This window comes from Anabrus simplex, chromosome 1, assembly GCF_040414725.1.
Source record: "Anabrus simplex isolate iqAnaSimp1 chromosome 1, ASM4041472v1, whole genome shotgun sequence".
Lineage (NCBI taxonomy): Eukaryota > Metazoa > Arthropoda > Insecta > Orthoptera > Tettigoniidae > Anabrus > Anabrus simplex.
Genome location: NC_090265.1, coordinates 350,556,794 through 350,571,882, shown reverse-complemented (window position 1 = coordinate 350,571,882; position 15,089 = coordinate 350,556,794). Strand labels below are relative to the sequence as shown.

General features: G+C 37.0%; 1 protein-coding gene across 4 annotated transcripts in view; it reads left to right on the top strand.

Annotated features, from left to right (window-relative positions):
• LOC136856783 (interleukin-1 receptor-associated kinase 1-binding protein 1) overlaps positions 1 to 15,089 on the top strand; it is a 70,388-nt gene that overhangs the window by 37,885 nt on the left and 17,414 nt on the right. The window contains exons 4-5 of one of the 4 annotated variants that reach the window (XR_011017513.1): positions 3,409 to 5,713; positions 8,707 to 11,737. The exons of the other annotated variants lie outside the window; for them this stretch is intronic. The gene's annotated coding sequence lies outside the window, so the exon portion shown is untranslated. Of the gene's footprint in view, positions 1 to 3,408; positions 5,714 to 8,706; positions 11,738 to 15,089 lie in introns of those variants that run through there. 4 annotated transcript variants of the gene reach the window in all.

The following is a 15,089-nucleotide window of genomic DNA, read 5'->3' as shown; positions in this document are numbered from 1 at the left end:
TATCTGAAATCTGAAAAAAAAAAAAAAATTTATAACACATGACCCCATAGCACCTCATGGCTCATCTGGAAAGAACATTCACTTGATCTTTTTTTTTTTTTTTTTTTTTTTTAATGTTCAAAATATAGTGTACTAAATGCTTGTACTAAGTTCCTCAGAAGCTACATCCTCAATGTGTAGGACAAAACCATGTTCCACTGGGCAAGTTGGCCGTGCAGTTAGGAGCGTGCAGCTTTGAGCTTGCATCTGGGAGATAGTGGGTTCGAGCCCCACTGTTGGCAGCCCTGAACATGGTTTTCCGTGGTTTGCCATTTTTACGCCAGGCAAATGCTGGGGCTGTACCTTAATTAAGGCCATGGCCGCTTCCTTCCCACTCTTCGCCCTTTCCTATCCCATCTTCGCCATAAGACCTATCTATGTCGGTGTGATGTAAAGCAAGTTGTAAAAAAAGAAGAAAGAAAAAAAGAAATGTTCCAAAAGACATGTCTTCATCAGCATTAACCACAATACCAATTCATTAATTCATTCCAGAAACTTTCAATGGATATTATCAGTCATTTCCCTACCGAGCGAGTTGGCCATGCGGTCAGGAGCGTGCAGCTGTGAACTTGCATTCAGCCCTGAAGATGGTTTCCATATTTTCCCATTTTCACACCAGGCAAATGCTGGGCTGTACCTTAATTAAGGCCACTTCCTTCCCATTCCTAGCCCTTTCCTATCCCATCGTCGCCATAAGACCTATCTGTGTCGGTGCAACGTAAAACAACTTGCAGCGAGTGTCTTATAAAAATTGATGCCTGCTTGATAAGATCTGTTATGTGGCTAGAGATGAAGTTTCCGCTGTCCATGAACATGTTAGCTCAAATTCTGAAGGCAGCAGAATTAAAACGTTTGAGAATTGTTGCTAAGTGTCAACAGAATAATAACTTTTTGAAATTATTATTAATTGTAGAAAATGGCTTATTGACAAAGTAGGCAGGTAACAAGATATTGTGCAAGCAGGTCAGTTCAAGATGGGTGAATCTGCACAAATTTTGCAGACAACTGCTTTGTTTTTATGTTTCTCCACTGCCCTGGATGGTGCCGATCCACGCACACAAAGTTGGTAGATACGGCTCTAAATGAGTTGTGCAAGATTGTTACAGGCTGCCTCAGACCAACACCAAGTGACAAAGTACAACAACTGGCTGGAATATTTCCACGTTTGATTAAAAGGGAAGTTACAGTGTGCCAGGAGAAAACTAAGCCCGTAAAAAGTGAAAATCACCTTCTTTATGGCTATATTCCTTCACATGTGTAACCCACCCCTTAAGACATAAACTAAACGTCGAAGTCCAGATCATGACTGGGAATAGCCAAGTAGTGATCCATGAGCTAAAGGTGAGGTGAAGTGAAGTGAAGTGAAGTGAAGTGAAGTGAAGTGAAGGCTATTAAGAGACTAATCTACGAACACAATAAAACCCAAATGTACATTAGTATATAGGTTGGTTTATACAATAAGCCAAGAAAACCCAGAGGATAAAAATAAATCATTGCAAGGAGAAAGTAAAATATGAGTGTGTGAAAATATAATTGTAGTCAAGCTTGAACAAGTCTTTGGGAAATATAATTATTTCATACCTTTTTGTAACAGAACATACCTCTTTACAAGCAGCAAGATTATCAATATATTGACGTATTCAAATTGTAATTAGCAAAAATAACATCTTTCATACTCAAAACAATAGGTTGATCTTTCAAACAGATCCATTTATCTCACATAACACAAAGAAGACACCATGGTAACAAAAAGTCTCCCACGCATCATAGACCATCAGTTAAAACCATTGTTCAAAGTATTGTTATACAAGGAGCAGATAAAAGGTACCCAAAACCCAACTACAGCAAAAAATAAAAAAGGTAAGGGGACAAAAAGAGCATGCGCACAACACAGAAAGGAAAGGAACAAAATAACGTAAGCATGCCCGCCATAATAAAATATCAGAGCATAGTCTCGCGTTGACACGCATTCGAAATATCAGAGCATAGTCTCGCGTTGACACGCATTCGACTTGTACAGAAGATGGAGTTCTGAAATGAATGCATACATGTAATAAAATCGGTGACCATCATGCCGTAGTATAACAATATACGTAATCACACTGGCACACACCGGAACAGCGGGTATAACAGACCAAACCCAGATCATTATACATAAATAATCTCCCAGACAGGAGTTATGAGAAACCAAACACAGGAGAATAATAATATAACTATGAAAAGATGCCGTTTACCTTGAATCCATAATATTTAGTCGATACAGCACCTTCCAAAACAGCAAGAGGTGAATGTATTTCATCTTAAAGCATTTAAAAACACTTTTGTAAGACGCAAAGGCTGTGCAAAGATGCATGGCACTCATACTTTCAAAACAAGCCAAGAATACGTCAAGTCAGAGATTATAGATTACGAAGTCGGAGAGTGTTGTCAATCACCCTAAAACAACAACCTTAGCTTTTTTTAAATAATTCAAATTAATAATAATTTTGTGTGGCTGTTTCTAGCTGGGTGCAGCCCTTGTAAGGCAGACCCTCCGAGGAGGGTGGGCGGCATCTGCTATGTGCAGGTAACTGCGTGTTATTGTGGTAGAGGATAGGTTACGTGTAGTGCGTAAGTTGCAGGGATGTTGGGGACAGCACAAACACCCAACCCCCGAGCCTTTGGAATTAACCAATGAAGGTTAAAAATCCCCGACCCAGCTGGGAATCAAACCCGGGACCCTTTGAACCAAAGGCCAGTACGCTGACCATTCGGCCAACGAGTCGGACAAAATTGAAATGTTTGATATTATTAACATGATATAGGCTCTCGAGATTACTTCTGATGGCGCGGAGCAAAGTTCTCTGCGAAATGTAAAGAATTTCAGCTTATTTTCTTGACACGGCATAAGTCCAAAAGCCAATATCATGTCTATAAGTACAGGCCATGAAAGCATCAATGGCAACATCTTTATTATTATTCGCTAGTCATCTTTTGTGTGAAGATATATTAAAAATACTACTCTTTCATTAATTTTGAAACTAAAGACTGTATATGTCTCAGAAATACCATAGTCAGTCTTAGCAACATTTATAGATATTATTTGAACTGGCTTGATATGTACAAGATCTGGCTTATACATTTGTTGTCAGACAATAGGTATATCTTACTTGACAATGTGCCTCAAATTGCATTGTGCATATATATTCCTGTACTTCTTAGGCTAGTAAATATTTACTGTACGAACGTTAATATATACCGTATCCTGTTCATCCTCTTGCTTATATTGGCTTGCTAACACTGCATTCTGAAGATTCTACTAGCTGTTGACCTAATGAATCAGCATATAAATGTTGTAAAACTGCATGTATACTATCTGTTAATTTTCAGGTATCGTTGCAATTACAGCCATAGCCATTGAGAGGAACCAATACCATTCAAGACTTATGAAGACATGCGTGAAGAAGGAAATAACTGTACTCGAGGAATGCTGGTTTTTGTAAACTTTTTTTGCTGATTGTGTTCAGTTGTGTTGGTCAGACTGCTCAGACAGCGTCAGTTGGTTGGTTCAGTTTATCACAAAGAACCTCTTCTGTTTTTTTACTATACCTTTTTGGACACCCTCTCCAGACTTGGAGAAATTTTGTACCTGAGTCGTAGAGTAGTGTTTCCCAGTCATCTGGTTTCACAGTTCTCTGTTTAAATTAATACTCTTTTTTTAAAAATGTAATCCTGTTATAAGTATTTGGTTTATTTCCTAATACTTGCGTAAGTTTGAAAAGATGGAGAACAGGATTGCCAAAATTCATAAATGATATTACATGGGCTCTGTGCATGAAAGTGGAAAATACATTGCAGTATTGTGATTTGCAAATTATGTAAGGAACCATTTACCAGGATTGCTTTCTTACTTCTTCAAGCTTGTCAGTGGATCAGTAGTAGAAGTTAATGCGTAGTTTTAATATTTCTCTAAAACAAATTGTGATCCTGATATAACCCTACTGTAGGTGAAAGTGAAGTACCGTATTTACTTGTGTATTAGACCTCCCTGGCTTTTCGAGACAAAGAAAATGAAAAAAATATATCTTTCATACAAGACCCCTCAACTTAATTCAAACAACGATTCTGCTTCAGAGCGGGTACAAGCCTTATTGCAGCTCCGATGACATCACACAAATTTGTGAATAGTTGTGTTTGTACAACCCGCGTCAAAGTCATGCAGTACATCTGTGTTTCGTAGTTAAGAAATGTCTGCCTCCGTAGCGTAGGCCTGCTGCAGCTCTGATGACGTTGCACAAATAGGTGAATAGTTTAGTGTCCGACCCGCGCATTGCAAGTATGCATGTCATGCTATATATCTGTGTTTTGTAGTTAGGAATGTCCGCTAGCATAATGGTTAGCACAATTAGCTGGCATTCTCGGGGGCCTGAGTTAGATGCCCGGTACCCCCTGCCAGAGATGAAAGAATTGCAGGAAGGTTGATACGCAGTAAAAATGGTACGTGCAGCTCTCCTCCATTGGGGGCATGCCTAAGAAGAGCAGCACCACCTCGGGATTAGAAAACTAGTTTACTTTAGTTAAGAAATATTTGCGGTTGTTGCTATAATATAGCAGGCGAGATCATTTACAAAGTTATTGTTTAATATCTCTTAATTTGGGCCACTATAGGTCATTTTTTAAGAGAAGTGGATTTAAAGCGTGATAAAAACAATCCAATCATAACAATTGTTTTACTTGCCAATATATCTAACAAATAATAATAATAATGTTATTGATTTTATGTTCCCACTAACTACTTCTAAGATTTTTGGAGATGCCAAACAAAACATACTGTGTGTTAATTTTTAAAATGGAGATAACGAACGTATAAAATTAAATGTTATGCTGATAAAACGCATTACCGCCACACCTGTAGATATCCATAAATGCGGCAAATTTCCTGTTATTTATTTTTATTTTTTCCATCGTGGAACTTCTGGCACTATTCAGGCACTTGATAGCATACCTAACCTAAACAATGTGGTCTCTCTTATCTCAGTTACAGCTGTTTAGGTAAATCCTAATATGATAAATATAGAGAACAAGCATGAAGTGTACTTAAAAATGAAGGTCTAGCTTTCTACAGCTGCAGTTATCCAAAGAATGCTTCCAGTCACTATGCATTACATTTAGAAGTACGAGTCGAAACATACACTAGTTATCAGCTGGTGGGTTGGCATGCTTTCTACAGCACAGCTTTATTCGGATGGGGTGGCTTCTGCTACACATGCACCAGCTGGGAATAACAGAGACCATCTCCAGAAACCATTTGCGAATAGATTCTCACTGTATAGACTCGAGTCAGGAACGGAACTATTTTTTAAAAGTTTCAAAAAGACATGATCTCGAATGCTCTTGATGGTAGTGCATGACGGTGAAGACGACATCATTTGGAATGATGACAAGCCATTAGCAGGGAAGTTGGCGGCACAAGATGACGATAATTCAAATGAAATCAGTGATCGGGTTTACTGTGTAGTAGGCCTACTGTTCAAGTGACAGAGACAAATGACTGGCCGTTATGTTCTTTTGTATTAATATTACATAATACAATACCCTTATCCCTTTTCTCTACGGGGTTGATTATGAAGTGAGATGAATCTTCATAGCGAGTTTTTATGACCGGATGCCCTTCCCGATGTCAACCTCATCAGTGGTACGTATAAGTTAGGAAATTTGTTTGTAAGGGTAATAGGGAGGTACATTCAGGGAAACGGGATGGCCTAGGGAGCGGTGATAAGGGAACAGGGAACTGGAAATCAAGTAGGGATGACATAAAATTGTTAGTGTTGAACTGTAGAAGTATTGTAAAGAAAGGAATAGAATTAAGTAATTTAATAGATATTTATTTACCAGATATTGTAATAGGAGTTGAATCATGGCTGAGAAATGATATAATGGATGCAGAAATTTTCTCACGGCACTGGAGTGTGTATCGTAGAGATAGGATAGGAAAGGTGGGAGGGGGAGTTTTCATTCTGGTGAAAGAAGAATTTGTAAGCTACGAAAAAGTTAAAGATGAGACACATGAAATTCTAGGTGTAAGGCTCATTTCTAAAGATAATAGGCAACTTGATATATTTGGAGTGTACAGATCGGGAAAGGGTAGCACTGATGCGGATTTGGAATTATTTGATAGGATAGTCAGCTATGTGGGAAATAACATGGAAAGAAATGTGATTGTAGCGGGAGATCTGAATTTGCCAGATGTCATTTGGGAAGGAAATGCGAACGACAGGAAGCATGACCAACAAATGGCAAATAAGTTAATATGGGAAGGACAGCTGATTCAGAAAGTGATGGAACCAACCAGAGGAAAAAATATTTTGGATGTGGTGCTGATAAAACCAGATGAGCTCTATAGGGAAACTGAAGTAATAGATGGTATTAGTGATCATGAAGCTGTTTTTGTGGTAGTTAAAAATAAATGTGATAGAAAGGAAGGTTTTAAAAGTAGGACTGTTAGGCAGTACCATATGGCTGATAAAGCAGGTATGAGGCAGTTTCTAAAAAGTAACTATGATCGGTGGAAAACGGTAAATAAAAATGTAAACAGACTCTGGGATGGGTTTAAAGAAATTGTTGAGGAATGCGAATACAGGTTTGTACCTTTAAGGGTGGTAAGGAATGGTAAAGACCCACCTTATTATAATAGAGAAATAAAGAGACTAAGAAGGAGGTGCAGACTGGAAAGAAATAGAGTTAGAAATGGCTGTGGAAGTAAGGAGAAATTGAAGGAACTTACTAGAAAATTGAATCTAGCAAAGAAGGCAGCTAAGGATAACATGATGGCAAGCATAATTGGCAGTCATACAAATTTTAGTGAAAAATGGAAGGGTATGTATAGGTATTTTAAGGCAGAAACAGGTTCGAAGAAGGACATTCCAGGAATAATTAATGAACAAGGGGAGTGTGTATGTGAGGATCTTCAAAAGGCAGAAGTATTCAGTCAGCAGTATGTAAAGATTGTTGGTTACAAGGATAATGTCGAGATAGAGGAAGAGACTAAGGCCAAAGAAGTAATAAAATTTACATATGATAACAATGACATTTACAATAAGATACAAAAGTTGAAAACTAGAAAAGCAGCTGGAATTGATCAGATTTCTGGGGATATACTAAAGACAATGGGTTGGGATATAGTACCATATCTGAAGTACTTATTTGATTATTGTTTGACCGAAGGAGTTATACCAGATGAATGGAGAGTTGCTATAGTAGCTCCTGTGTATAAAGGAAAGGGTGATAGACATAAAGCTGAAAATTACAGGCCAGTAAGTTTGACATGCATTGTATGTAAGCTTTGGGAAGGCATTCTTTCTGATTATATTAGACATGTTTGTGAAATTAATAACTGGTTCGATAGAAGGCAATTCGTTTTTAGGAAAGGTTATTCCACTGAAGCTCGACTTGTAGGATTCCAGCAAGATATAGCAGATATCTTGGATTCTGGAGGTCAAATGGACTGTATCGCGATTGACATGTCTAAAGCATTTGATAGGGTGGATCATGGGAGACTACTGGCAAAAATGAGTGCAATTGGACTAGACAAAAGAGTGACTGAATGGGTTGCTATATTTCTAGAAAATAGATCTCAGAGAGTTAGAGTAGGTGAAGCTTTGTCTGACCCTGTAATAGTTGAAAGGGGAGTTCCTCAGGGCAGTGTTATCGGACTTTTATGTTTTCTTATATATATAAATGATATGAGTAAAGGAGTGGAATCGGAGGTAAGGCTTTTTGCGGATGATGTTATTCTCTATAGAGTGATAAATAAGTTACAAGATTGTCAGCAACTGCAACGTGACCTCGAAAATATTGTGGGATGGACAGCAGGCAATGGTATGTTGATAAACGGGGCTAAAAGTCAGGTTGTGAGTTTCACAAATAGGAAAAGTCCTCTCAGTTTTAATTACTGCGTTGATGGGGTGAAAGTTCCTTTTGGGGATCATTGTAAGTATCTAGGTGTTAATATAAGGAAAGATCTTCACTGGGGTAATCACATAAATGGGATTGTAAATAAAGGGTACCGATCTCTGCACATGGTTATGAGAGTGTTTAGGGGTTGTAGTAAGGATGTAAAGGAGAGTGCATATAAGTCTCTGGTAAGACCCCAACTAGAGTATGGTTCCAGTGTATGGGACCCTCACCAGGATTACCTGATTCAAGAACTGGAAAAAATCCAAAGAAAAGCAGCTCGATTTGTTCTGGGTGATTTCCGACAAAAGAGTAGCGTTACAAAAATGTTGCAATGTTTGGGTTGGGAAGAATTGAGAGAAAGAAGAAGAGCTGCTCGACTAAGTGGTATGTTCCGAGCTGTCAGCGGAGAGATGGCGTGGAATGACATTAGTAGACGAATAGGTTTGAATGGCGTCTATAAAAGTAGGAAAGATCACAATATGAAGATAAAGTTGGAATTCAAGAGGACAAACTGGGGCAAATATTCATTTATAGGAAGGGGAGTTAGGGATTGGAATAACTTACCAAGGGAGATGTTCAATAAATTTCCAATTTCTTTGAAATCATTTCGGAAAAGGCTAGGAAAGCAACAGATAGGGAATCTGCCACCTGGGCGACTGCCCTAAATGCAGATCAGTATTGATTGATTGATTGATTGATTGATTGATTGATTGATTGATTGCTTTTAAAGAGGAGTTAGGGATGAAACGAATGACGTGATATCAGAGTAACTAAAACTAACAACATTTACTTCATATGTAGGTCTAAAAGTCATGTGTTCAACATTTATTGTCTTTTTAAATTTAGAAATACTGCCTTCCAACAAAAATAGCCAGTAAAACTCAGAATACATTCATAAGTTTGTTAAAGAATAGTGTAGAATGTTTACATGTACAATTTATAGCTCTTTGTAGCCTAGAAGTCATGTGTTCACTGCCCAAAATTTGAGGTTATCGCATATTGGACCACCACTTTTTTTTTCTTTTGGATGTAAAAAGGGGGTTTAATGGTTAGTCCACACCAAAGTTAATAAACAATGTTAATGAAAACATTTCTCCACATGTTAATAAACTTTTGTTAACAGACTTCTTCAACATTGTGTCCATACCAAAATAGCTGATTGCGAGGTAACAGTTGTTAGGGTCAGGAAGAAGAAAATACTTACAGCTGCAGCTTTCATTATTTTAGTTAGTACAATTAGAGAAAAGCGCAGACGCGAAGTGTGGCAAAAATACTGGAAAAGCGAGTACAATTAAGTTTGGAAAGAACACTTATGTCAAAACTTTTAATTCATGATGTAGCAGGCTTTCAGAATTCTCTTGAGAATGCCCGCATGTGACTTTCAGTTCTTGTTGACATTAATTGGGTCTGAAATTGCAAGTAATGATACAGATCATCAGAAAGCCAGCTCCACTAATGACAGGCTATTTTTTAAAATTTTTTTATAGATAGGCTGTAACTTAAAAAGATTCCTAGCAACTGATGACATTTCACTTATATACGTATTTGTGTAGAGTATCAAAACAAGCAGTTTCTGTTATTGTATATGAGGTTTTTGGAGCTTTATACAACAATATCAAGGAATTGGTAAAGGTACGAAGTAAAGAAAATCTTCATTTAACCTACCTAGTTAGGATAGTATTATTTTGATGATATACAAGCAATTATGAGAGGTTAGGTTATTGAGCGAGGAGCGAAGCTGGAAATGAAACTAAATTAGAACACAGATAAAAAAAATATCATACAGAATTAAAGGTACTGTATATTAGAACTTTTGCTTGCGATTTGATTGTCAATTTTTAGAAGAAATAAGAAATCATCGAATTCCACGCTACAAATCTGCATGCTCTAATTGCGTCCTTGCGCATGTGCGAACCGAAATGTTAACAAAAACACAAAATGTTAATGAAAAGTTTCATTCACAAAAGTTAAAGAACTCTTGTTTATCAACGTGCTTGAAAAGTTAATGAACACGCTATTTTGTTTATCAACATATAAAAATGTTCATGAACATTGTTCATTAACAGTGTTTATTAACAAAGTTAACGAAAACATCTTGGTGTGGACGCACCTTAATATGCGGGTAAATACGGTATTGCCTAGGTAACCATAACTGTCCTTTAAAGAAGCCAGTCAGCTTCTTGCTCCACCTTGCCCTTCTGTCCACAAATTTCAGGCAGCTCCACTGTACATGTGCCTATGTGCATCTGTCTGAACCACAAATTTAGTTTTCTACAGCAGTATTGCTGAGATTATGATCATACAAATGTATTTAAGTCATGCTTAGGATAGTAAAATAGTCAGTGGAGTTTAACTAAAAAAGAAAAAAAAGAAGTTAATTGTTTTGCAGATAATAAGTGTTGAATACAACAAGTACAAATCTCAGAATATTAGAGCTAGGTAACAGTGGATGCTTAAAATTGGTCATTCTAAGCCAAATCACATGTATATAAAGTCATTTTATTAATTGTAGTCATTGGCAAATTAAATTGCATTAGAATCCCTCATTTTATCACAGTTTAATAAACAGTATGAAATTAATTCTGGATCCTTCTGGATCATAAGAAAAATACAAGCTGTTGTATTCTGTAAAAAATTTTTTTTTTTTTTAAGGCGTACTAAAGTCTGTGCGGAGTGTAAAAGGAATGTGGCTGCCTAAAATAGTTTTACACTACTAACTACGATATGCATGGAAGATCTATGCACTCTTATCTTTCTAAAGAGGGAAGACCCCATCCCCCAGTGTGTTCTTGTAGTGTCGAGTTCACCGTGGTCGACATCCTCACAGAGTGCGCTGATCTCTCTGGCCTGTGACAAAACCTTGGCCTGCAGGGGACACTCAAACTCATACTAGCTGATGACGCAAATATTGCTGATATTGACATTTGCTTTGTGTGTGAGAGTGGATTAATCAAGGGCATTTAAATTTCAAGTGTTCTGTTAGTCGGGGAATGTGTATTCCCTTTTGATGACTTTTTTACCTTTTCAGCTTAATAAAATCATTTTTAAAAATTCATTTTTAAATTCCTCTGTTGAATAAATAAATGTATATTATTTTTATTTTTGTCTCCATTTAATTTGTTCAGTGAGGATGATTACCTAGGTATTTCCTCTCAAAACAAAGACCACCACCACTTTTCATCTGCGTCTAAGGAGATTTAAGTTTTAATATTGTGAAGGAAATCTATGATCAAAAAAACACAGATACTGCAGTTTCATTCACAACAATTTATTCTGTACTTCTAAATGTACCATGTAATTCTTTCCTCTGCTTATCTTACTTATTTCTGGGGTTGCTGGAACCATCCAAGCTCATTTTGGTTTTGGCCAGAGATTTAAGGCTTGATGCCTTTTCTGATGCCACGTAAATTTTAAGATGAAAATTTTAATCGAAAATCGACCGGGATTCATACTCTGCCTTCTGGCTGGGAAGCTACTGTAGTTGCTAAGCCAAAATGTATCATGTAATGACTTCTGAAATAATGATTCAATCCTATCACAATTTTTATAGCAGATGAAGCAGAATTATTATTACACTCACATTCTCAGTCGCTGATAACATCTCAAGGTCTCTGAAGAATGCATGTGTTCTTGCACCATTTGATCAGTTGTGATTTTTTGAAAATAAACCTTTATTACATTCTTTCCTCATTGTCATTACACCAATCAGGGAAATTATACAAGTGAAACTTATAACCATACAAAATGTATCAAAGATTAAAATATGCAGTAACATGTTTGTTTTTCCATCTGCAATATCAAAAAGTAATTCTCGTAGAACCTCTCTTGTTTTTTATTTTTTACCTTATATGAGACCACAGTGAGAAAAGTGTCAAGAAAACCTTTGAATATATTTTTAAGGAGTAGACTACTTGACTGTATAGCTTTTATGTTCGTACAGTATGTTGTTCTTAGCATAGGAAAGACTAGACCTAAAAGTGTTGGAATACTCTTTAACTGAGGTGATGTGACCATATTTTCTCAAGCTGAAAACAGGACACTTATCAACTGACTTTAAAAAAAGTATTATTTGGTCTATAAGTTAAAGCAAATAGAAAACTATAAGCCTGTTTATCTATTTGTTACAAACATAAGGCAAAATTATTGCAATAGGCCTAATGAATACGGAACATTTAAAGCATTACAATTACTATAAAAATCACGTTAGCCTAGAGGACATATTTTTCTGAACAATGGATTTTCTTCAGAAGTTTCTCATTTTGCTTGAAGTAATTGCAAAACTCAAAGCAACTGTATTTTAGATTGACTTTGGTAAGCAACAATGCTTTCAGCATTGCAACTTTTAATTTTTTTTATTTTTTTTCTGATGTCCATATTTTGTTCATACTTGCAAAACCTCTCTCTACAGGTGCATTAGTACCTGGCAAAGATAACCCAAATTCTACAACCTTAGAAAAAGTACTGAATGATAGTTTTGAGAAGGGTAATACTGAAACATTTCTACCCATCTCAGATGGGCTTCTTTTCCTTCAATATTCCATTGATTGATTTTGTCTGCAGTAGCAAATTGCCTAACATAAAGAAATTCACTGAAAATAGCATTATTATCAACATTTGATTCTCCAGATACAATTTTAATCGTAGGTATACATATTTCAACATCATTTCATTTCAGGACATTGTTATGCAAGATCCATTCAAATTTCTTATATACTTCAAATCGGTCAGTCCAGACTTTTAAGTACTGAATACATTAATCATAGAAACTATTAGCAATTTTTTGGAAATCCTCTATTTTCACCTTACCCTCATCTTGTAGTTCTTGCAAAGCACATTTTACAACATCTGGGATGAAATTGTTCTCCTTTTCTGAGTTATATTTGCTTTCAACATAGAAAGTGCCATGGCTACTTCAACTCCTGTTGTTAACTCACCTTCTACCTGGAGAACTGCCTGGTGGAAAGTTGTAGCTTGGTTGTGCAGAAAAGAAGAACAATTTTCGCCTGTGGGTTTTCAAAAAAAGCTTCCATTATCATTGGACATTTTTCCTCACTCAGAAAATATGATCTCAGTCCTTCAAAAATTGCTAGAACTCTTCCAAGTGCTGGCATCAACGCTAACCACCTGGTGTTACTATAACCTAACAATTTCCTGTACTCAGTCTCAGCAAAATTGTAGAAATCCTTTAGTGATTCTACTCTAATAGTGTATGGTAATATATTTTGTGAATAACAAGTTCTGCATCGATAGGTAAACAATCAGCAGCAGTCTTAATTGTGTTGTGGACTATATGCGCTGCACATCCAACGCCAAGGATTTCACAATGTAATAACATCCTAAGTTTGTGGAAAATATTTCTGGATTACATGCTCCCCACCAAAATTACTATTAGTATTGTCACCCCAGAATGCAATTATCCTGTTGTTATCCTGTTTTTGGAAACACATCAGTCAGATAATCGGTAACAATATCTGCTGTTTCGCCAGGACGTTCATCAATTTCCAAAATTTGAACACGGACACCCTGTAGTGGTAAAAAAAAGTACCTAACCATAACAGGAAAAATCTTTTTCTCCCCATGATTAGAAGCATCTGTAAACACTGTAACAAACCTGACTTCATTCAATTCCTTCTGCAATATTTCATAAGAATGAGGTGCAAGTACGTTCACAACAATGGCTTCACACTTCGTACGACCACAAGAGAATTTCTGTTCAAACCAATTTCTTATTAGTTTCGAAGCACAGTCATTTCAGCGAAAGCTATGATTTTCTTCAACCATGTGGTAAGTCCAGGCTCCTTCAATTGCAACCAAGTGCAGTTCACGGTCTGTTGGTGAAGTTGGCCGATAAAATGAAGTTACACTTTTGGATAACGATGTTGCAATTTCTGCGTTTTTATGCTTCCTTGATTTTAGATGTTGTTCAATGTCGCTTTTTCCTCCATGGGACGCAGAGAATTCGGTGTTACAAATGGTGCAACGAACATCACAATCACAATCGGTCAGTGTTTTCTTTATGAATGTGTACCTACGATAGAAGATAAGTACTTGTTGATCTATACATAATTACTGGGAGTTGAATTGCATTAAATTCGCTATAAATTCTAAGTTAATAAGGCACTTACCTTTCTTGCAACGCAGTAGTGAACATACATTTTCGTTTCGGCATCTTTAATCCTGCATCATACGACACTCCAACTGCTGTTGTTTAGAGAATTAACCAGGGACGCGCTTCAAGCAAGGAAAACAAATGCAGGCAGAGTAGTAGGGTTGCCATATTTGTTGTTGCTCATATACCTTGCATTAGACGAATTTCAGTATCTATAATAATTTAAAATATTACGTTGACGAAAATAGAGATTAAAATTAAAATTCATTTTCTAACAAAACGGAACAAAGAGGGACACCGGGACAACAGGTTGAAAAACGGTACTGTCCCGTTCAGAACGGGACGTCTGGTCACTGTAACTATGGGCCAGTTCAGCCATCTGCTGGTAAGCTAGATGACAGCTACATAGGAGGTAAACTACCTGGGGGTGTAAATCAGCTGGTACTTTGGCATGCGTGCTACCGCCTCCGCATAAGCGCTAGGTAGCTACCCGGGGCTAGACACCAATATACGGGGTTGGCTAGACTTATTTTGAGCGACTTCTCGCTTTCAACTGAAGTGCTGTCTATCATTAGATGTATGAATCTCATTTCGATTATCTTATTTTCCTGTGCTTGCATCTGCTGATTGTCACCAACAAGCCTACTAAGGGGAGGCTGTAGTGTTACGTACAACAATTTATGTCAAGCTTTCGTGAGGTTAATCTATGAGGTTCAAAAATCAATACCTAATTGGGTTTAAAATCATGAGATTTTAATAATGTTTACAGTTTCTTAACGCCAGTTATAAGCCGTCATGTAGGCAGCATTTCGGAAGGTATTCTCTAAGTACAGTGATCCAGGCGGTTGCTCCAAACTAGAACGTACGCAGGTTTCATTCCCTGTCATTCTTAACTCTCTTTTACGTGCTTCCATATACTTATATACACACATCTTCTTTATGGACTTTGAGCATTCTTTCTGCAGGCTTCTGTGAATTGATTACCTCCACAAACCTCTATATGCAA